Source organism: Orycteropus afer, unplaced genomic scaffold (assembly GCF_000298275.1).
Source record: "Orycteropus afer afer isolate SDZICR_OR568_19922 unplaced genomic scaffold, OryAfe1.0 scaffold00193, whole genome shotgun sequence".
Classification (NCBI taxonomy): domain Eukaryota; kingdom Metazoa; phylum Chordata; class Mammalia; order Tubulidentata; family Orycteropodidae; genus Orycteropus; species Orycteropus afer.
In genome coordinates this window covers 4,338,447-4,361,413 of record NW_006921780.1, presented here as the reverse complement: position 1 = coordinate 4,361,413, position 22,967 = coordinate 4,338,447, and positions in this window count along the sequence as shown.

The window sequence follows — 22,967 nt, the reverse complement described above, 5'->3', positions numbered from 1 at the left end:
GTGCCTAAGGCACTTGACTGCTAACCAGAAGACTGGTGGTTCAAACCCACCAGCCACTCCTTGGAAGGAAGGTTGGGCAATCTACTTCCATAGAGATGCTGCCTCGGAAACCCAAGGAGGGGTTGCTATGAGTCGGATCCAACTCCACGGCACATAACAGCAACAACACAACATGGCATAGTGGATAAGGCACTTGGCTGCTAACCAGAAGGTTGGCAGTTCAAACCCACAGCTGCTCCATGCAAGAAAGATGAGGCAATCTACTTCTTTAAAGATTTACAGCTTTGGAAACTCAGCGGGGATTGCTATGAGTCAGAATCAAGTCGATGGCAGTGAGTTCGGTTTTGGTTTGGAAGGGTTCTATTTGATCACATACCAGAAGAGAGCCATGGGGGGGAGGCAGGGGTGTGACACCATGAGTTACCAAACTGAGTGACACCAACCCTAGTGAAGCTACTGCCTCTCAGGCTGGCCATCTGAAAGGTTTACAGGCTTGGAGCTCCCAGATGCATAGTGGGGAGTCCCTAGGGCTCAAAGGTAGGAGGGGCTTCCTTCCTCTTGTTCCTCCACCTCAAGGAAGTGAGTGAGCTAGACCAGGTTTTGCCTTGAGGTGGCCACCCCTGTTGGACTCATGTTGTGGCCTGTGGGTGGGAGGGGAGCAGAAGGTCCAGGAGACCTAAGATAGGGCTGATGAACTGAGGGAGGGGACAAAAGGGTGGGGATGTGTTAAGGAAACCTAGGATGGAGGGTAGAAAGGGGGCTTGACTCTCAACTATAGGGTCCTTCTAAGGCACTCTGGTGTCACAGTGCATAAGGCATTTGGCTGCTAACCAGAAGGTTGGCTGTTCAAACCCACCAGCTTCTCAGTGAAAGGAAGATGGGACAATCTACTTCCATGAAGATTTACAGCCTTAGAAACCCAATGGAGGTCACTATGAGCTAGAATCAACTTGATGGCAGTGAGTTTGGTCCTATTAGAGAGAGAGGAGACTAGAATTGGGAGAACTGATAAAGCTCTTCCTATAGTCTCAACACCAACCAATGGAAGGGACAAGGAGACTCTTGACTTCATCTTGTCTGCAGAGGGGACCAGACCTCAGGGAGTTGAGTTCTGCAGGAGAGAGAAATTCAGCCACTTTCCTCCTAGAAATACTTTCAGGTCAGTAAGCTCTGAATATTGTCTGGATTATCTCACTCCTTCTCCGCCCCTGCTAGGTCCTTCATAGTGCAAGTAGTTTACGCTTGGCTACTATTTGGAAGGTTGGCAGTTCAGACCCACCCAGTGACACAGTAGAAGAAAGGTCTGGCTATCTGCTTCAGGCAAGGTTATAGCCAAGAAAACTGTATAGAACAGTTCTACTCTGTAACATGCATAGGGTTATAGAGTAGATCCCATGTGTGACAGCAATGAGTTGGTTCCAGCTGTGCATCCAGGAAAAGCAAGAAAACTCATTTGCCTATGAGACTGATGGAGGCTATTGGAGGCAATTGGGTTTCTCTGACCAGAGTCACTTGCTACACATCAGTTCTATCGACACTGAGGGTGCTGGGTATTCGCAGCCCTGATTGGCATGAAGGCCTCCTGCATTCCCTAGACCCACCCTCCAAGCTTGTGGTGAGGAGGGGCTGAGAGGGCAAGGTTGCTCCAGATCATTCCCAGGCCCCTGTGGCTCTGGGGCACCCCACAGTGATAGTCACACAGGGCTATCTCCCTGTGAAGGTCTCTCTCCCTCAATTCTGCAAGATCTTCCCTGGGCTCCTCCTGATCCCCTAGATTGGTGTTATAAAGAACTCCCAGTAACCCCATTGCTCTGTCTGTCAGGGGCAAGGGGATGTAATGAGCCTGTCATTGTAAATGGCAGTGGTGTCAATGCCTCATAGCTACTCAGAGACTGACAAAGTGCCTCTCAAACTGTAGTGTGCATGAACATCATCCACGAGGCTTTCAAAATAATGATTCTTAGCCCCCAAGAATTCTGATGGCTTAGGAATTTGCATTTTTAACAAGTGCTTCAGGAGACTGACTCAGATGGTCCTCAGACCACACTGGATCAGCAGCTGCTTGGAGAGTCTGAGGAGCCCCAAATCTCTACGAAGGTGGGAGGTTCAGTTCCCAGGCCCACAAGAGGGTGTCTGGAGGAGCTTGCCTTCCCCTTGCAGGCCTCCTGAGCCCGCCTCCAGGATCACTGTCTGTTCCCCTGCAGGACCAGTGGGATAATTCCTGGTTTAATACAGAGCAGGCTAGGCCTGCCGACTGGGATGCAGACAGTCCTTTAAATAAAAATCCAATTCAATCACTTCCTGACTGCTCTGAACTGAGGCACTTTCCTTCATCCGGAATCATCCCTCTTCCCCAAAATAGTTGACTTGAGGGCTCAGAAGAGGAAGGGGGCCCTAGTAAGTCAATCATGGTGGTAAGGGGAACAAAATCCTAGAAGGTGTGAGCAGCACCATAGAGCCATTCATTTGACACATTTTACAGAATCCGTCTGTTTCCTTATAAAGGCAGGAAACATTCAAATCCTACTGAGATGCCTGTATCACCTCCCTCTCCTCCCCATTTTTCCATTTGTAAAAAAAGGGGCCCAAGCTCTTATGCTGCAGAAAAACTGGAGCATTTGTACATAAGACATAATGGGCCTGGAGGATTACAGGGTGTTGTTACTAAGTGGTACTTGTGATTCAAGAACTCCCTGGGTGCAGAAAATGGCTAAGTACTTGACTGCTAGCCAATATGTTGATGGTTTGAACTCCCCCAGCAGTGATGCTCCAGGGGACAAGCCCGGAGATCAGCTTCTGAAAGGTCACAACCTTGGAAACCTCATGGAGCAGTTCTACTCTGCAGCTCGGGGATGTCTTGAGTAGGAATCGACCCCACAACTAACAACAATAATTCAGAAGAGCTTGAGTCTCCCCTCTCCAGCCAAACCCTCACCTCTCCCTGGGCCAGCTTCTCCTGGGAGGAAATTTCTGGGCCCTCTAGCCCACAAGGAGCTCTGGTGGTATAGTGGTTAAGGCATTTGGCTGCTAACCAGAGGTTGGTGGTTCAAATCTACCAGCTGCTCCATGGGAGGAAGATAAGGCAATCTACTTCCATAAAGATTTACAGCCTTGGAAATGCAATGGGGTCACTATGAGTCAGAATTGACTTTATGGCAGTGGGTTTGGTTTTTACAGCATCCTTCTCTCCTCTTTCTGAATGCTCATAACTGTTAGAGTCTGGTCCAAAGGCTCTTGGGCCCTGTCTGGTCCTCAAATTGCTTCTGTGTCTCTCCAATAAAAGCAGACAGCTAACTTCAGATAGTGGGACTGAGGAGGTCAAATGGAATCATGTGCTTGGTGGTCAGGGAACCCATCTGCAGACTTTTGGGTTGTCCCAGTGTGGATGGACAAAGGAGCTTGGGAAGAGCTGCAGTCCATTCTATGGAGGGAAACAGAAGAGAACAGGGGATCTCAGTGACAGACTCCCCTAGGAAGGGAAGGGAGACATGTACTCAGGGAGGCTCTGGGCAGAGCCAGATGAGTGACATAATCAGGGCTCCCAAAACTCAGAGGGCAGAGGATGGAGCAAGAGGAAGAAGGTGACTCGGGCAACCAGGTGCCTGGATGCCTGCATCCCTGATTTGGTTTGACATCTAATTTGGTTAGAGCTTTTAATTATTGTACTTGCCACATTGTGCCTCAGTCTCCCCTTTTTACAACAAAGACAGTGACGACTTCGGTCTATACATCACTGCTTGTCCTTTGATCCTCAAGATGACTGCAGGTATGGCAATAAATGTCAGCCCTAGGTCCTTACTTTCCCTACTTTGGTCTAACCAGGAGATATCCCAAGCAACCAGGAACAAGAGCCCAGGGAGCCAGAGCACATTTAGGTAGGAGGAAATGATCCGTCTTCTGCAGTGAACGTAACTCACAGGTCTGGACCTCATCCTAGCTCTGCTGCTCAGCTGGTGGCCTTGGACAAAGCCATTCAGAAATCTTTTCCAGAAATTGATTTTTGCCTCTGCCCAACAAGGGAGTTTGAGAATAAACAACCCCAAGCCTCCTTCAAACACCTATTCTATGAAATAGCTGGGGGTACTTTCTAGGATGTGCCTGTTAATCATATTTTGGGCTCCTTCCCTTCCCTCACTTCATCTTGCACTGACTTTATGTTTTCTTTGGTTAAAGTCAAAGCCTTAAGGAAAATATCCTCCTTCCGCTTTTCAGTTCCAAGCTCAGAGGCCACTCTGAAAGCAATTCACTGCTTGTTGAGATGGATTGTCATCTTCAAATAAAGAGTATGACTCCAATCCCATGTGTTCCTTGTAAACCCAGAGTTGGGTGTTGTCAGGAATCATCGAGGAATATTCCTGCTGACCCTCACTACAAGCCTCAGGATGGGCTAGAAATCTGGGTGGGGATGGAGGCATGTGTGACCTCCTCACTGAGTCCCTGGTAGTTGGGTGCCAGCCATGTCGTATTACCTAATAAACAAGGTAAGCATGGTCTTTATTGTGCTTACTTACTAATCTGTACTGCACAAATACACATTTTTTCACCATATCAAAAATTCTGCTTCTAGGTATGTCTGGTCTGTGTCTCTCTCCCAACCCCACAGCACCTTCCTGCAGAATCAAAGCCTCTTTTAAAATTTACAGTCCTTGACAGGGGCAGAGTACCCAGTAAGCAAGGTAAGCACAGGCTGACTTGTGCTCATTTACTAATCTGTACTGAACAATTGTATTAACACTAAACAACAACAACAACAAAAAACCAAACTCACTGCCGTTGAGTTGGATTGGGCTCATAGCAACCCCTCCTTGGGTTTCCGAAGCGGTATCACTATGGAAGTAGATTGCCCAACTTTCCTTTTGAGGAGTAGCTACTGGGTTTGAACTGCCAGCCTTCTGGTTAGCAGCCAAATGCCTTAGGCACTACGGCACCAGAACTCCTGTACTAACACTACAGAACTAATACTATATTTGTCCTTGTGTGACTGACTTATTTCACTCAGCATAATGTCCTTCAAGTTCATCCATGTTAAGCAGTGTTTTACAGACTCTATGTTATTCTTTAGCACTGCATAGCATTCCGTTGTGTGCATGAACCGTAGTTTGGTCATCCATTCTTCCGTTGATGGGCACATAGGTTGTTTCCATCTTTTTGTTACTGTAAATAGTGCTACGATGAACATGGGTGTGCATGTATCTGTTCCTGTCCTGGTTCTCCCCTCTCTAGAAAATATACCTAGTAAAGGGATTGCTGGGTCAATTGGTATCTCCAATTCCAGCTTTCTAAGGAATTGCCATACTGCTTTCCGCAGTGGTTGTATCACTTCACAGTCCCACCAGCAGTGTGTGAGAGTCCCAATCTCTCCACATCCCTGCCAGCATTTATTTTTTCTGTCTTGTTGAACCTTGCTATCAGTGCTGGGGTTAGATGGTATCTCGTTATTTTGATTTACATCTCTCTGATGGCCAGTGATCATGAGCATCTCTTTTTGTATTAGCTGGCCACCTGAATATCCTCCTTGGCAAAGTGTCTATTCATGTCTTCTGCCCATTTTTCAATTGGATTGTTAATTCCTTTGCTGTCGAGGCATTGGAATTTTCTATAAATCTTAGAGATACATCCCTTGCCAGTCACATAAATACTAGCAAATATGAATTTGTTGCTGTCATTTTTGTTATCTGCTTTTTCGTGGTGTCGATTTCTTTGTTCTATATAATTTTCTGTGCTGAGCTCATTTTATTTATGAATCGTGTTATCACTTCCTTTGTTGCTATTGTTTTAGTATTTGCTAAATATTTGTGCTGGTCTTCTTTTTTATTTTGATGTGAAGATTTATCATTTTTCTTTGAGGTTACCCTGTGATTTATAGTTTTCTTCCCAAGTTTAGAACAGTCCGTTCTATCTTGTAGTTGTCTTGACTTCCCTACCATCTACAAGTTCTGTAAAGACACAATTTGTTTCCCTCTTTTTGGTTTGTAGTTGTTCTCATTTGTCAATTGATGTCTCTGGGTCTCTGTTTACATCTCATAGGCTTATTTACTTGAGATACTTCCATAGCTGGGTTGGTTTCACATCATCATGTGTATTAGTGGTCAGTTGTTGTTGACTATTGTTGCTTCTCTGTCCAAAGGGCTACCTTTAGCATCTCTTGTAAGGTTGGTCTGATTTTAACAAATTCCCTTAATTTCTGCTTATCTGGAAATGTCCTAATTTCACCATCCTATTTGAGGGACAATTTTGCTAGGTACATAATTCTTGGTTGGAAATTTTTCTCTTTCAGGGTTTTATATATGCCATCCCATTGTCTTCTCTCCTGCATGGCTTCTGCCAAGAAATCTGAGCTTAGTTTTATTGATTGTCCCTTGTAGGTAACTTTTCATTTTTCCCATGCTGCTCTCATGATTCTTTCTTTGTTTTTGGTTTTAGTGAGTTTGATGATATGTCTTAGTGATTTTCTTTTGGGGTCTATCCTGTTTGGAGTTCGTTGGACTCTTAAATGGATATATTCTCATCTTTCATCATACGAGGAAAATTCTTCAACAAATGTTCAACAATTTTCTCTGTGGTTTTGTTTGTCTCTTCCTGTTCTGGAATTCCAATTACACGTAGGTTATTCCTTTTGCTGGTGTCCCACATGAACCTGAGACTTTCTTCATTTTGTTTTGATCTTTTTGCTGATTGATCCCTTTCCAAAGAAGTATTGAGGTATTTGCCTTCAATCTCACTAATTCTGTCTTTCATTGATTCAGTTCTACTCCTTTGCCCATTAATTGTCTTATCTATTTCTGAAAATTTAGTATTAATCTTCTGAATTTCTATGTTTAGCTTTTGTATCACTTCTAATTTTTCACTTATTTTGTCATTTTGTTCTTGTATTATCTTTTGAAATTGTTCTAGTGTTTTGTTTGTGCTTTCTTCAATTTTGTCAATGTTTTCCTTGATCTGTCTCTCACTCCGTCGAAGGTACCTAAATATAATTCTTTTGAATTATTTATCAGGGAGTTCCAGTGCTGTGTCTCCTCAGGAATGTGTGTTGGGTCTGTATCCTGGTCCCTTGTTTCTCCTGCTTTATCTTGCTTCTTTGTGTGCACTGTGATGCTCTGTTTTCTCTGAGGCATTATGACATTTTTGTGTTTATATTTAGTTGGTGATTGTATGTTAAGTGACTTGCCCAAGAGTTTTGTTTCCTTTGGATTTTATCTAAATAAGCAGGGTGTTGTGCTCCTCTGTTCAGTAGTTGGCAGCACTTATACACTCACCACCTTCTCCTTTCCCATTGTCAGCCTCCTGTATGTCCCTGCCATCCTTGGCAAATGGAGCTTATTCTTAGGTCCTGTGTTCGTTCAGGTTTTTCCACTAGTTGGTGCCTAATCCACCTCTGTATACTTCCTTCCAAAGCTCAGGGCTCCAGGATTATCTTCTCTATCTCTGTCAATTGGCTTCTCTTTTCTTTGTTGAAGAAGGTCTGTGTAGCTTGTCTGCCTATTCCTTCATCTTACTGGAAGTCCTCTGTAAATCTTTACAGAAGCTGACATATTTACTCTATGTGAGCCACATTTTTCTTGCACAGAGCACCTGGTGGGTTTGAACTGCCAACCTTTCAGTTACCAGCCAAGTACTTAACCACTACTACATCACCAGTAAGACCACATATCCTGATTTCCCAAGAAAGCCCTACATTCAGATATCCTTTCCTAAGTGTTTTGTTACAATTACAATGCAGAAGAAGAGACTGAATAAATTGCATGTGCCTGACTGGGATTAAGGAGTTGGAATTGACTCGATGGCAGTAAATATATATATTTTTTTAATCAGGAGTTCTGGTGGTATAGTGCCTAAGGCATTTGACTGCTAACCAGAAGGCCAGTGGTTCAAATCCACCAGCCACACCTTGTAAGGAAAATTGGGCAATTTGCTTCTGTAGTGATACCACCTTGGAAACCCAAGGAGGGGTTGCAGCCGACTCAATGGCAGTGAGTTTGGATTTTTTTTTATGGAATGGGATTAGGAAACATGGTCAACCCATAAGCACATGCATAAGCATAGAATCCTCATCTTCAGGCCCAGTTTCACCTGGTGTCACATGTTGCGCAGAACTGGACACCCCAAATATTATGGGGGATTAGGTGTCAAGAAATGATCCTGAAATGAGAAGATCAGAGAGGGAAAGCTCCTTTTCGAGTCCCATCTGCCCAGAGCTGCGCTGGGCAGAGCCATGTTGGCACCTGGACACAAAGGGAAAAGTCAGTGATACTGATCCTGTCTATATCTAAATTTTTGATACTCTTTCTTTGTTGGTTACCAGGGGTGGGAGGGGAATGGGAGGGAACACTGTAAAAATAAAGCAAATTTTTTAAAAAAATTATTATTTTTTGGATACTTTGTCCATAAAGGACTTTGGGGAATTACTTTAGGTTTTTTTTTTTTTTTTAAATATTGCATTTAAATATTTTTATCTTGATGATTGCATTTTTTTTGGCACTGCCTTAAATTTTGTATCCAATGTGACTTCTTTACCCACCTTACCCTGGTCCCAATCCTGGATCAGAAAGTCTTAGAGCCAAGGGAATGTATACCCAGTGTTCCTGAAAGGGATCCATACTACTCTTCCTAATAAATGGATTGAAGAAAGATTGGAGGGTAACCAGGAGGAAGAGGAGGCTGTCTGCTTCAGCTGTGTATCTTCAGTGAAGGAGAATGGCTGTACATTCAAAGCCAGGAAAGGATGAATATAGTATATACCCTGGCTCATTGATGTCACAGAGACCTGATGAATACAAAAACCATGATATGAGCATGCTTTGGAAGTAGAGTGACTCTATCAGAGCTATAATAAAAACCAAATGATATTGGTATTGTTGCTGTCAAACTGTCAGCCCTGCTCGCTGCACCCACTAACAGTACCAAACTGTCAAGCCAAGGTCTGGTGTAGCCAACAAAAGCATGACTTACACACAGGCAGTGCATGGAACAACACTTTACTCATATAGAGAAGACACAGAGAAATGTCAGCTTCAACTATGGAGCTAGTCTCCTTTGGCTCATGGGTCTCTGCATGCCACAGTTGAGAGGCTCCCTTATTTCTCTGCTGGGAAAGGTATAGAAATGGAGTTGGCCAGGTGCCATATGGTACCCATGCATGAGCAGTATTGAGAAACTTACAGTTTGCCCAGAAAAGGGAGGGAGGCTACTTGATAAGGAGAAAAAAACTGGGAGAGAAAGGCTTGGTTCCTAGCCTCAATTATCAGGGCTTGAGGCTTCTGATTAGGTGGTCTAAGTGGAAATCAAAAGACTGCATAATGGACTGCTTTCCCATTTTCCCAACACTAACAATGATGCTCTTTCCATTTCTTCCTGTGTAGCAGATAATCTAAACTAGATAACTCCTATTTTTGATAAGCATAGTTTGTGTGTGTGTGTGTGTGTGTGCGCTTTGAGTGCAAATGTATAAAGCAGATTTGTTTTACATTCAACAGTTCGTGTACATTTGACTTCATGGCCCTGATTACCATCCCCAACCATAAAAAACTCTCCTCCCTGTGACTACCCCCTCCCTGTGCCCTTCTTATCTATGCTTTCCTGTCTGTCCAGCTTTCCCTCTATGTGAATGCTGCCCCTCTGATGTCTCATGGCTGATTAATATAAGGGGTGCATCTTTTTTATTTTTTATTTTTTAATTTTTATTGTGATTTGGATGAAAGTTTACAGAACAAACTCATTTCCCATACAACATTTGGTACACATTTTGTCTCACGACATTGACTGCAATTCCCCACAGTGTAATAGCTCTTTTCCTACTTCCTCCCCGTAGTTACCTCTTCCCTGTATCCTTCCCTCCCATGCACTCCTGCCTTCTGAGCTGTCTCCCTGTGCAAACACTGACCTTCTGTTCTCATACTTTGGGATTTTTAGAAATGCCATTCATTTTTGATTCTTGATTATCTATCTTGTGTATCTAGCAAATATGATGAACTCTCTTCCCAATTATAATAATTTTTCTATAGTTTCTTGTGTATATGTTTTGGTAAACAGTTATATTAGCCATAATTAATGATATATTAATATTATAATTAATATTTAAATAATTAAATTTATTATTTATTGTGATTTGGGTGAAGATTTACAGAGCAAATTCACTTTCCATACAGCAGTTCACATATACTTTGTCTCATGTCACTGACCACAGTTTACCACAATGCAACAGCTCCCCTCCCACTTCCTTCCCATAGTTACCTCTTCCCAGTGTCCATCCCTCCATGCACTCCTGCCCCCTGAGCTGTCTCCCTATGCATAAGCAGCCCTTCCTTCTCCCATGATTGTTCTCTCCAGGGCATGTGTCTACTTGAGGTAAATGTTTAACTCACATGCCTGTACTTTGTTTGGCTGGAAACCACAGGTGTGGGTTCAATTCCAGACCTGAAGAGCAGCTAGGGGCCATAGTCTCAGTGGTTCCATCAGGCTCTATTGGACCAGCAAACCTGGTCGCCACCATCTTTTTTTTTTTTCCCCTCCAAATAATTTTGAGTTTTGTTCCACATTATTCTCCCTGTCTATGCAGGATCTCCTACATCCCTTCCAAGTGGATGACAGTGGTAGCCGGGCACCATCTAGTTCTTCTGGTCTCATAGTTGTATAGGTTGCAGATCGGATGGTGTACAATCAGTCATTAGGACTGATTGTTTCCATTAATTTTGGTTTTCTTCTTTCTTCTTTGCTCTTGACGAGGAGAGACCCATCATTGCATCTAGATGGCAGCTTGCTAGCTTTTAAGATCCCAGTCGCTACTCGCCAAAGTAGGAGGTGGAGCAATGTTTTGTATAGTATGTTATACCAATAAGGGGTGCATCTTCCTGGGGTAGGGGTTTTACATGTAGGTCATTCTACTGTTGGGCTGAGAACCAGTCCATGGAAGTGAGTCTATTTCTAGACCTTAAAGATAACCTGGGGCCATAGTCTTGGGAGTTCTACTAGTCTCTATCTGACCAGTAATTCTGGTCATTTTTGTTAAGCATAGATTTTTTTTTTAACCTGGCAGATTTTTTAATGTCTTGCATTATATTTTTCTTTAGCTACTAATAAAATTACTTTGGGTTCCTTGAGCACAGGCATCACTTCACAAATGTTCTGCCTATGTGACAGGGAAAAGTCAACCTAGAATAATCTGCAAAGGGGATAATCCACATTATAATTGGAGTTAATTGAGAATGGATTGGAGTGATTCCTAGATTTCATCTTGAGTCAGGTAACTTCACTGAATTGAGGAACCCGGTGTGTTTTTGTTCTCTGTTGTTGTTGTTTTGCCATCGAGTCGGCCCCGACTCATAGCGACCCCTCCTTGGGTTTCCAAGGCAGTATCACTACAGAAGTAGGATTGCCCAACCTTCCTTCTGAGGTTCTCTAGTGCCACTCTAACAGAAAAGACCACAGATTGATGGCTTTAACAAACAGGGATTTATTCTTTTACAGTTTAGGAGGTTAGAAGTCTGAGTTCAGAGTGCCAGCTCTAGGGGATGGGTAAAAGCCCCTTGACCTTGGGCTTCAGCTCTGCCTCTTGCTCATGGCCCACTGGAGCTGGAGGCTTCTCTTAGACAGCTACTGGCTACTAAGGCTGACAAACCCAAGATCCACAAGTAAAATGGCACCGTCCCCAAATTATCAAGCAACATGGCAGTCCACTAGTTCAAGCTCAGAAACAGTCTCAAGATCAGCAGACAACATGGCAGGGCATCGAGATGGAGACTTGGCCAAATGCAGGATCCAGACATGCCAAAAGGCTCAAGACCTTTCTTAAAGCTCCTCCTCATATACAGGAAGCAGACCACATCCCAAAGGCAGTTACTCAGATGCTCCAGTAGATTCTACCATGGAGCTGATTACCAGTCACCATGGTAAATCACCACATCCAGCTGCCCAGCCACTCAACCAGGCCCAGCCAAGGTGACACACAACCTTAATTACCACATGGTGTAAACTTCTTCAAGGGCTGAGAGAATTATCAGCAATGCTGGGCACACTATCAAGGTCTGGCTTCTGCCTCTTTTGAAAGTGGGAAAGTTTTACATTTATGTCATTTATGAGTCAAATGCTTTCCATGCAGAATATATTGGGGAAAAAAAATATATATATAGTTTCTGATCCTGAGTTATTCGCAATATCTTTTTCAGAAAAATGTAATGCACTTGGTGAAACTGGTGAGTCAGATTCATGCATTCTTAGGTTAATATTTCAAGTTGGCACACCCCATGCTGCTGTTCTAGCTCAACTCAGAAGCTGGTGAATCCAATGCTTAGACCACTCAAATACCACTTCCCCCCTCACACACACACACACACACACACTATTTTCTGTTCCTGGGCTTTCTTCTCCTCTATAATGGCAAACTTCAGTCACCCATCAGTCCTGATCCCAATGTCTCTGCTCTTCTCATCCAGTCAACTAAGGTTGTAGAGGGTGTGTCACTGTACTCTTTTGATCAACTCCTTCAGGGAGTATCATACTATTTGGAGCTAAATGTCTCCCTAACCTAGGCCTACATGCTAATTTCTCCAACTCAATAACACTTTCATAACCTGAACTCCTTCCTCCCTCCTTCTGCTCCCCATTCAGTGTTGAGGGCCACACCAATGAGAACTTCATGCTGTCAGGGGATTTTTAGTACAGTCTCTCTTGCTAATTAACCACATTTCCTATTTTATCTCTCACTATGATTCTCTTCTAAATTTACAAGAAATTGAGGACTTAGCCCTTCACTAGGTGTTTCACCCGTTCTCCTTTTCACTATCTGCCCTCACTTGTGTGGGCCCTTTCCCTACTCACTCTGAAGACTTTGTGTACCCACAGCAAAGAATTGGTGGTCCCTGATATACTCTGGTTCAGGTAATTGACATCCCTGATACTGGAGGTTACTTAAGTTACAATCACATTTCTGTATGGTTCTTGATTTCATAGGGTTAGTGGCTATATAATTTCTGACCTGGAATTTACCAATTTGCCCCTCAGGGACTAATAGTCCTAATCTAAGATGTGAGGGGGTAAAGAGGTTATAAATGTAAATATTCAAATCTATTAACTTATCTCAGTGGGTAGAATACTATTTGTTGCCAGGAGTGTGAATTTTAAGGGGAAGAAAATAAATTTTTGGAAGTTTTACAGGCTTTTTTCTTCCACTGGTAAGGAGGAAAAATTGCCTAAGGCATTTGACTGCTAACTGAAGGCTGGTGGTTCAAACCCACTAGCCACTCCTTGGAAGGAAGTTCAGGCAATCTACTTCCGTAGAGATATCACCTTGGAAACCCAAGGGGGACGGTTTGCTATAAGTAGATCCAACTCAATGGCAGTAACTTTAGTTGTATTTTTTTAATTTGTTTTTAAGGGTGTCCAACAATTGATACTAAGGGCTTGTCGTTGAGCTCCCAGTTTCATTTAAAAATTGGTTGGTTTCTTTTCTCTCTCTCTTTCTTTTTGCTAGTCCAATATGATGTTTGTGGCATGTCATAGCCTTAACTATCGCACTAGAGTGTATACATCATCAACATATTTGACCTCAACTTTAGAGTCTCTTGTCCCTTACGTATTTTATGTCAGTCAGTAGTCAAATGGCTGACATAAATATTTTCAGGAAACTAAACATCTGTATTGATAAATTTGATCAAATTCTATCTCTGGTTGAAATTCATGGGCCATGAATCTGGTCCAATGTCTACCAGTTTGATTGAATAGTGCTGAAAGGCAACCCCGTTATAAATCTGGGAAATACATGTTATAAATTATGAACAGACTTCACCCACATTGAATCTAGGAATCAGTGTTGCACATTTTTAATAGCTGCTTTTTATTTCGTCTTTGCCTCTTGACATCTTTGAAATACATATTTTAGACTTTAACGATAGCTGTTGATGAACCTGCTTTTTCCTGGTGAGAACTGGGGATAAAGGAAGTTAGATGGAATAAAAGGTGTTTATACCTGAAAAGCAAAATTTTGTAACAAAATAATTATGTCTTGTTGCTTCATCTGACTACTTAAAAAACACAATTAAAAAAATGTGGAATAAATAGATATTCCTTACAGAAGATGGAAAGAAACATATTAGCACAAATAGAAAGGAAAATGCTCTTGTAATTCCAACAGTCAGAATTAACCATTGTTAATGCTTCGGAGAATGCTTTTTCAGTATTTTTTCTAACCATATGTACATATAAATATGAAGTATTATGAAAAAATATATATATTTATTATACACACACATACATACACACACATACATATATACACACACACACATACATACTAGGATTGCTGTCTGCTTCTGTCTTTAAGAGGATGGTAGAATCCATCTCAAGGAAGATTTTTTTTTTTTTAATGTAGAAACATTCCTGATGGTCCTCATAAAGCATAAATGGTGGACCCCTCTTGCCCTCACTCCTTTCCAGGGATGGAAAGAGAAAGTGAAACTAAGAGTATTAAATTCCACTCCCCACACACAAAAAAACAGGAAGAAACGTTGAGTTTTTGTGGGCAGGTCAAGAGATGAAATAGGAAACAAGGAGAAGGGGTTGATGTGAGGAGAGGAGTTGAGAAGCTCCAGCAACATGGAAAAGGGTAGGAGGTCTGGGGGTACACAACCAGAAGGAATTCCCTGTGGCAGGGCATGCGTGATAGTAATGTGAAGTGGTTTCCTGCTTGCTACTGTAACATGGAGTATAGTAGCCGACTTACTTAGGTTCCATCCCTATCACTCCGTCTTAAGCCAGTTTTGATGTAAATTGGTTCTGACATAAGTCGAATACCTCCTCCTTTTTTTTTTTTTTTTTTTCAGTTTTCATTATTACTGCCTTTTATTATCAGTATCTTTAGAAATCCAATCTTGGAACATCTGCAAGTGAGTAACTGAAAATGATAACATCAGCAAATTCCATGCTGCAACACTGTATGTAGTACCTATTACTAATGATAAGACGTACCAAAAAAATACCAGTCATAAGTGCAGTTCGTCATAATTCAAATATATTGTAAGTCGAGCACTACCTGTATTCCACTACTCAATCTTTCAGTAAAAGTTTCTTGTTGGCAGTTGCTAATGTTCATGCTAGTATTGCTTTGGTTGGAATGAAGCATGGAATAAACAGCAGTGGACATGAAAGTAAAGGAGCTGGGAGGTGGAGGCTAGGAAGAGACAATAGTGGGAACTGGAATGTACCATGGACATATTTTGTAGCCAGCTTTTTCCATTTAGCAAAAAAAATAGCAGCAGCCTGCCCTCATGTCATTAGATACTCTTCTCTGTCACATGGTACCCAGCTGTATGTTTATAGCACCTTTAAATACTAGAATTTTCAGTGGCACAGTTAAAAGGATTAAAAGACTCAAAACAGCATCAACTAAATCAGCAATAATTATGGTGTGATTGTTTATGCAGTAAAATAGTGCCTACAGCTTCTCCTTTCAAGAGTGTAGGTGGACACGCTGGGGGCAGTGGAAAGGACCTGCTCCCAATTTATACATATATTTAATGCTGCAGTAAACATCTGTGTACCTAAGTGTTGGATCAGTCCGTAAGTGTGCTAATAGCTAACTTGTTTGGTTACTAACCAAAAGGTTGGAGGTTCAAGTCCACTCAGAGCTGTCTCAGAATAAAGACCTAGTAATGTACTTATCAAAATTCAGTCATCGAAAGCCATATGTGTGCAGTTGTACCCTGACACACATGGGATCACCAAAAACTGAAGTCAACTCAATGAAACTGAATAGGTACCTGCAATGTTGCCCATATTTCTAATTAATTTCTTTAAAATTGTGCAAGTGAGGGAGGAGTGTGCCCAAGACCGTGTAAAGGGTTGGCAGACAATGTTTCTACAAGTGTATTTGTATGTTCTGTGAGAATTCCCAGGTATATGGTAGAGCTGACAAGGAGCAAGGTTGTAGTCACTTCTTGGTCACAGCCAGCTACCTGGAGGGAGCAAGTGGTTGGACCTGTGGGCTTGGGACCATAGTCACAGGGGACATCAAGCTCAATTGGCATAACATACTACACAAAACATTGTTCCACATCCTACTTTGGTGAGTAGCCACTGGGATCTTAAAAGCTTGCAAGCAGCCATCTAGATGCAATGGTGGGTCTCTCCTTGTCCAGAGCAAAGAAGAATGAAGAAAACCAAAGACACAAGGAAATAATTAGTCCAAGTGACTGATACACCATGCAACCCTCAGCCAATATGACTATGAGATCAGAAGAACTAGATGGTGCCAGCTACCACTGTCAACCACTCAGAGGGAGATCTATGTAGGAGATCCTAGATAGAGTGGGAGAACAAAATCAGTGAAAAAAAAAAAAATGACCAGGTTTGCTGGTCTGATAGAACCTGATGGAACCACTGAGACTATGGCCCCTAGCTGTCCTTCAGGTCTGGAATTGAACTCACTGCTGTGGCTTCCAGCCAAACAAAAGACAGGCATATGAGCTGGACATTTACATTAGGTAGATACAGTCCTTAGAGAGATCAATCATGGGAGAATGGAAAGGCTGTGTATGCACAGGAAGACAGCTTGGGAGTAGGAGTGCATGGGAAGGAAGGACACAGGGAAGAGGTAACTATGGGGAGGAAGTGGGAGGGGAGCTGTTGCATTGTGGGAAATTTCACTCAATGTCATGAGACAAAGTATATGTGAGCTGCTATATGGAACGTGAATTTGCTCTGTAAACTTTCACCCAAATCACAACTAAAAAAAAAAAAATCCTTCAAGTGGAACCACAAGGTCAGTGATGTACTTCAGAACATTTGACTGGCATTATCAATTGTCTTACCAAAAAACCCGCATACATTTTACTCCAACTAGCAAAATATCTTTTTCAAGACTGGATGTTATCATTATTTTATATTTTCCTATGGCTCATAGTTTAAAAAGGGCACATGACTATTTTCATTTCTTGATGATTACTAGTGATAAGGAACACTTTTCTGTCTATCTGCATTTTTTAAATAAATTGTCTATTTATGTCCTTTGCTTGTTTTTCCCATTAGGGTGTTCATCTTTTTCTTATTCCTTTTTATCTTCTCTTCATGTAATAACATTAACTCTTTGTTGCTTAATACATTGCAGGTGTTTTCTCCTAATTTGTCACTTGCCTTTAATTTTATTTATGATATTTAGGGTCGAAGAGAAGTTTTAGATCTTCATGCAGTCAAATTTTATCAGTCTTTTTATTTATGGATTCTATACTTAGTACTAAGGAGCTCTGACAGTGTAGTGCTAAGGTATTTTGCTGCTAACCAAAAGGTCAGTGGTTGAATCCACCAGCCATTCCTCAGATGAAAGATGAGGTAGTCTGCTTCTGTTAAGATCTAAAGCCTTGGAAACCCAGTGGGAGTTGCTATGAGTCAGAACTGAGTCAATGGGAGTAAATTTGGTTTTGGTATATTTAGTGTTTAGTTTAAAATGCTTTCTAAACACAAGATTATAGATTTTTGGCTAGTTCTTTCATGATTTCATTATTTTATGTTCAACTCTTTAATCTATTTGTAATTAATTTTGATATAAGGAATGAGGTGGAGCTTTCTCTTACTTTTTCTCCTAAAGCTTACTCAATTGTCTCAACACGCTTTGTTGATTTCTTTCTCTACCTCTACATTGGGAGCTCTGATAGCATAGTGCCTAAGGCACTTGACTGCTAATCAGAAGGCCGCGGTTGAAACCCACCAGCCACTCCTCGGAAGGAAGATGGGGCAATCTACTTCCGTAGTGATACTGCCTCGGAAACCCAAGGAGGGGTCACTATGAGCCAGGTCCAACTCAACGGCACATAACAACAACAACCTCTACATTAAGCTCTTGTTGTTAGCTGTCATCAGGTTGCCCCCTGGCTGTACATGGTGACCCCATGCACAACAGGATTAGACTGTTGTAATCCATAGAGTTTTCATTAGGTGATTTTTCAGAAGTGGATCACCAGGTCTTTCTTCTTAGTCTGTCTTAGATTGGAAGCTTCACTGAAACCTGTTCAACATCACAACATGAAAGCCTCCATCCACTGACAGATGGTGGCTGCATGTGAGATGCATCGGCTGGGAATGGAACCAGAGTCTCCTGCATGAAAAGTGAGATTCCTAAACCACCACTGTCTCAATGTACATTATACTCAACAGCAGTGAGTTTGGTGTTTGGTTTTTGGTTTTTGGTATAGTTCCCCACAATCAAGACTACATTTCCCAGACCCCTTTGTTGCTGAGTTTGACCATGTGACTATGCTTTGGCCACTGAGATAAAAGGGGAATGTTGTGTGTCCCAACCAGTCCTGAAAGATAGGTGCCACACCCTGCTCCACCTCCTCCCCTCCTTTCTGATGGTTGTAATATAAATGTGGTGACAGGAACTTTGGCAGCTATCTTGGACCATGAGGTAAAGTAACTCGATGAGCATTATTGCAAAACATCAAAATAGAAAAAGTCTTGGTCCCTGAGGAGTTCTTGAAGACTGTCAGTGTTGGGTTGCTTATCTTTAGACTTCTAATAACGGACAGAAAACTAAATTTCTGTCTTATTTAAATTGTTGTTATGTTGTGTTTTATCGGTCATTGCAGCAGAACCTAATCCTAACTGATGCAGTTTCCAATTAGGTGCTGTTGGTCTATCTACATATTCATGTAACAAGGCTGTGCAATTTGATTTTAATGTAACACATCTTAATATGTGACAATGCCAATACCTCCTTTTCTTCTTTTTTTAATATTTTCTTGACTATTCTCCCCTATTTATTTTTCTTTGTTCACTTTATGATAATTATGTCTTTTTGCAAACAAAAAAATAAATCCCTTTGGGATTTTGATTGAAACTGCATTCAATTTATCAGTTAATATGGAAGAATTAATATCTTTACAATATTGAGTCTTATCATCCAGAAATAATGTATGTCTTTCATATTCCTCAACATAGGCTTGTAATTTTCTTTGTAGACATTCTCTATACTTTGTATATTTATTACTGGGCATCTTATTTTTTATTGTTTATATTGATGATGGAATTTATCCCCATAAATTATTAGTGTAAGTATACAGTTGATTTTTGCAAACTTATAGTGTAGAAGGCAAAATTTTTTTTTATTGTGATTTGGTTGAAAATTTACAGAGCAAATAAACTTTCCATACAGCAGTTCACATACACTTTGTCTCATGACATTGACCACAATTTACCACAATGCACAGTTCCCCTCCCACTTCCTCCTGACAGTTACTTCTTCCCTGTGTCCATCCCTCCATGAACTCCTGCCCCCTGAGCTGTCTCTCTGTGCATAAGCAGCCCTTCTTTCTCCCATGACTGTTCTCTCCAAGGAGCGTATCTACCCCAGGCAAATGTTCGACTCATATGCCTGTCTTTTGTTTGGCTGGAAACCACAGGTGTGGGTTCAATTCCAGACCTGAAGGGCAGCTAGGGACCATAGTCTCAGTGGTTCTACCAGGCTCTATCGGACCAACAAACCTGGTCCCCCCCTCCTTTTTTTTTCTCCAAATGATTTTGAGTTTTGTTCCACATTGTTCTCCCTCTCTATCCAGGATCTCCTACATAGATCCTAGAAGGCAATTTTTTTTTTTAAAAAAAGATCTTAAAAGTAACTCTGTTACTTCTGCCTGCTAGGTGAGTGCCATGACTCATCTTGGGAGTTTATGGTTCTGTGTCTAAAGCAACTGGTGCAATGGGCCTTTGGTCTGGGAAGACTCAAAGAGGCCGGAACGACTCTGTATCATTAAGTAGAACTAGTTCGTCTGCAGGTGGCTGGGAAGTGGGAGAAGGGCTGCCAACAGGAAGATGAGAGGCGTGTGAGGAACATCTAGAGAGGGAGTAGGAGAAGGGTCAGAGGGAGAAAGAGGTCTAAGATTCCAGTGTGGATGGGCACCTAAGGGAGGACGTGGGTGAAAACGTCCCTAATTTGAGGAATGGATAATGCACTGGTAGGACAGTGATGCCTTATGTCCCATGTTATGTTATTACCTACACCTGCATTGTTCTGCAGTAAATATGCCTCTCCATTTTCCCACTTGGTGCTGTTAATAGATTGCTGCATAAAATGGTCTTGGATTAATTACACTTTCATGATGCAAAGAATAGGGGCAATATGGCACTGAAAGATATGTTGTTGTTGTTGTTATGTGCCGTCGAGTCGGACCCAACTCTTAGTGACCCCTCCTTGGGTTTCCAAGGCAATATCACTACAGAAGTAGATTGCCCCATCTTCCTTCCGAGGAGTGGCTGGTGAGTTTGAACCGCCAGCCTTCTGGTTAGCAGTCAAGTGTCTTAGGCACTATGCTACCAGAGCTCCTTGAAAGATATAGGAAGAATAAAATTATTATAAGAGGTAAGTTAGGAGCAAAGACTAAGAAGCCAGGGAAAACTAGATGATACAACAAGAAGTTACCAGGAAAAGCATAAATATTTTTTTTTATAATATCAAATATTATTTGATTTGGAAGCGTGCTGAGTTTTCTAAGTGAGACAGTGGTGGATCAAGCTGTTTTATTTGAATTAAAGAGAAAGGCAATGAAAGGAAGCTAATGACTTGAAGATACTCTGATGGCAGAAATATGTTATAACTATACTTTATTCCCTTATTTTATAGTTAATTTTAATTTGTTTTTTGATTGATATTGAGAGACTGAATACCCAGACAATAGTCAGACCCCATATGACCATAGAACTCTGACCCACAATTTCTGCAGCAACCAGCCAAGGAATTCAAACCACAGCCTCTGTAGCAATTGACCCAGAATTGTCAGGATGTGGTCAGTAACTGCCAACCAGACCTACTCCTGTCAAGTTGATTCTGACTCTCTAGGACAGAGTAGAACTCCATGTGGTTTCCAAGGCTATAAATCTTTTTTTAAAAAATTGTGATTTGGTTGAAAGTTTATAGAACAAATTGGTTTTCCATTTGACAATCCATATACATTCTGTTTTATGACATTTACTGCAATCCCCACACTGTAGCAGCATTCTTTCCACTTCCTCCCTGCACCCACACCTTCCCTTAGTCCTTCCTTCCCATCCCCTCCTGCCTTCCTAGCTCTATCCCTGGGCATATGCTGCCCTCTTGATGCTTGATTGTTTTAATGAGTGAATATCCTCCTGATATTACCATTTACCTTATAGGCCTGTCTATCATTTGGCTGTTAGTTGAGTCATGGGAGTTAAATTCAGTTCCTAGCTTGAAGGATGTCTAAGGGCCATAGTCTTAGGGGTTCTACCAATCTTCATCACACCAGTAAACTTGGTCTTTTTATGATTTTGAGTTTTGTTCCACATTTCCCCTCACTCTTTCTGGGATCTCTTATTGTGATCTCTGTGAGAGTAGTCAGCAGTGGTAGCCAGGCACTATCTAGTTCTTCTGGTCTCAGGGTCTTGGACACTGGGGTTCACATGCTCCATTAGTCCTTTGGACTAATTGTTTCCTGCATCTTTGGTTTTCTTCACTCTTCTTTTCTCCAGATGGAGACACACCAATAGTTGTACCTTAGATGGTTGTTCACAAGCTTTTAAGAGCCCAGTCACTACTCACCAAAGTAGAAGGTAGAACATGGTCTTTGTGGACTAGTGTCCCCTGAGACTATAGTCCTGATCCTCCATGTCTGTTCTGATTACCTGCTTTGATAAGAATATACCACAAATGGGATGGCTTGAACAAACAGGAATTTATTCTCTTACAGTTTGGGAGGCTAGAAGTCTGAATTTAAAGTGCCAGTCTCTAGGGGCTGGGTGAAAGCCCCTTTGCCTTGGTCTTCAGCTCTGCCTCTTGCTCCCAACCCATTGAAGCTAGAGGCATCTCTTCACTCAGGCAGCTCACTGGCTGCTGAGGCTGACAAGCCCAAGGTTGACAAATAAAATGGCACAGTCCTGATGTTACCAAACCACATGGCAGGCCATTAATTCAAGTCCATTGTAAGTCCCAAGGTTGGCAGAGCATGGCAGGCTGCTGAACAACGACACGGTTACATGCAGGGTCCAAGCATGCCATAAGCTAGGGACCATTCCCAAAGCTGCAGCTTATATACAGTAAGCAGACCACATCCCTAAAGCAGCTACTCAGCAGCTCTAATATATTTGACCATGGAGTTAATTACCAATCTTACCATGGGGAATAACTGCATTCAGCAGCCCAACCACTCAACCAGGCCTAGTCAAGTTGACACACAAACTTAACCACCACAATATCCAATGACTCACTGGATATGTTCCACAACTTTGTCTCCTCCATACTCTACTACATCCATGGATATATTTAAAACACATATAAATACATAGGTAGACATAGCCTCTGTCAAACCTATATATATTCATGGGTCTAGTCCCATTTGTCAAGGCTATAAATTGTTATGGAAGCAGACTACTTCATCTTTCTCCCCCAGAGAACTCCTGACCTTTTGTTGAATACTTTAACCACTGCAACACCAGGGTTCACTTCAATAACTGCAAGCTCCTCTGATTTGTGTCCCCACTTCCAACTCAGGACCAACCAGAGAAAGCCAAAACAATTACACAGGGTGCCCTGCTTTTATATAGTGTACCTCCAACTTTTCCATGCCAATAACTTCCAGTAAGAACACTCCAGGAACCTGGACAGAAGAAAAGTCAGCCCCAGGGATACATGTGAAGAGACATAACTCAGGGACGTTCAAAGCAGCAGGCTGGAAGAGCAGGAGAAAGGGGATTAAAAGCCAGGAATCCGGACAGAAGAGCAGTCAGCCCCAGGGATACAGGTGAGAAGAGACAACTCAGGGATGCCCAAAGCAGCAGGCCAGAAGAGCAGGAGAAAGGGGATTAAAAGGCAGACAGAAGAGCAGTCAGCCAAAGGGATTAGGTGAGGAGAGGAAACTCAGGCCCGCCCAGAGCAGCAGGCCGGAAGAGCAGGAGAAAGGGGATAAAAGCCAGGAACGCGGACAGAAGAGCAGTCAGCCCCTGGGTTACAGGTGAGGAGAGACAACTCAGGG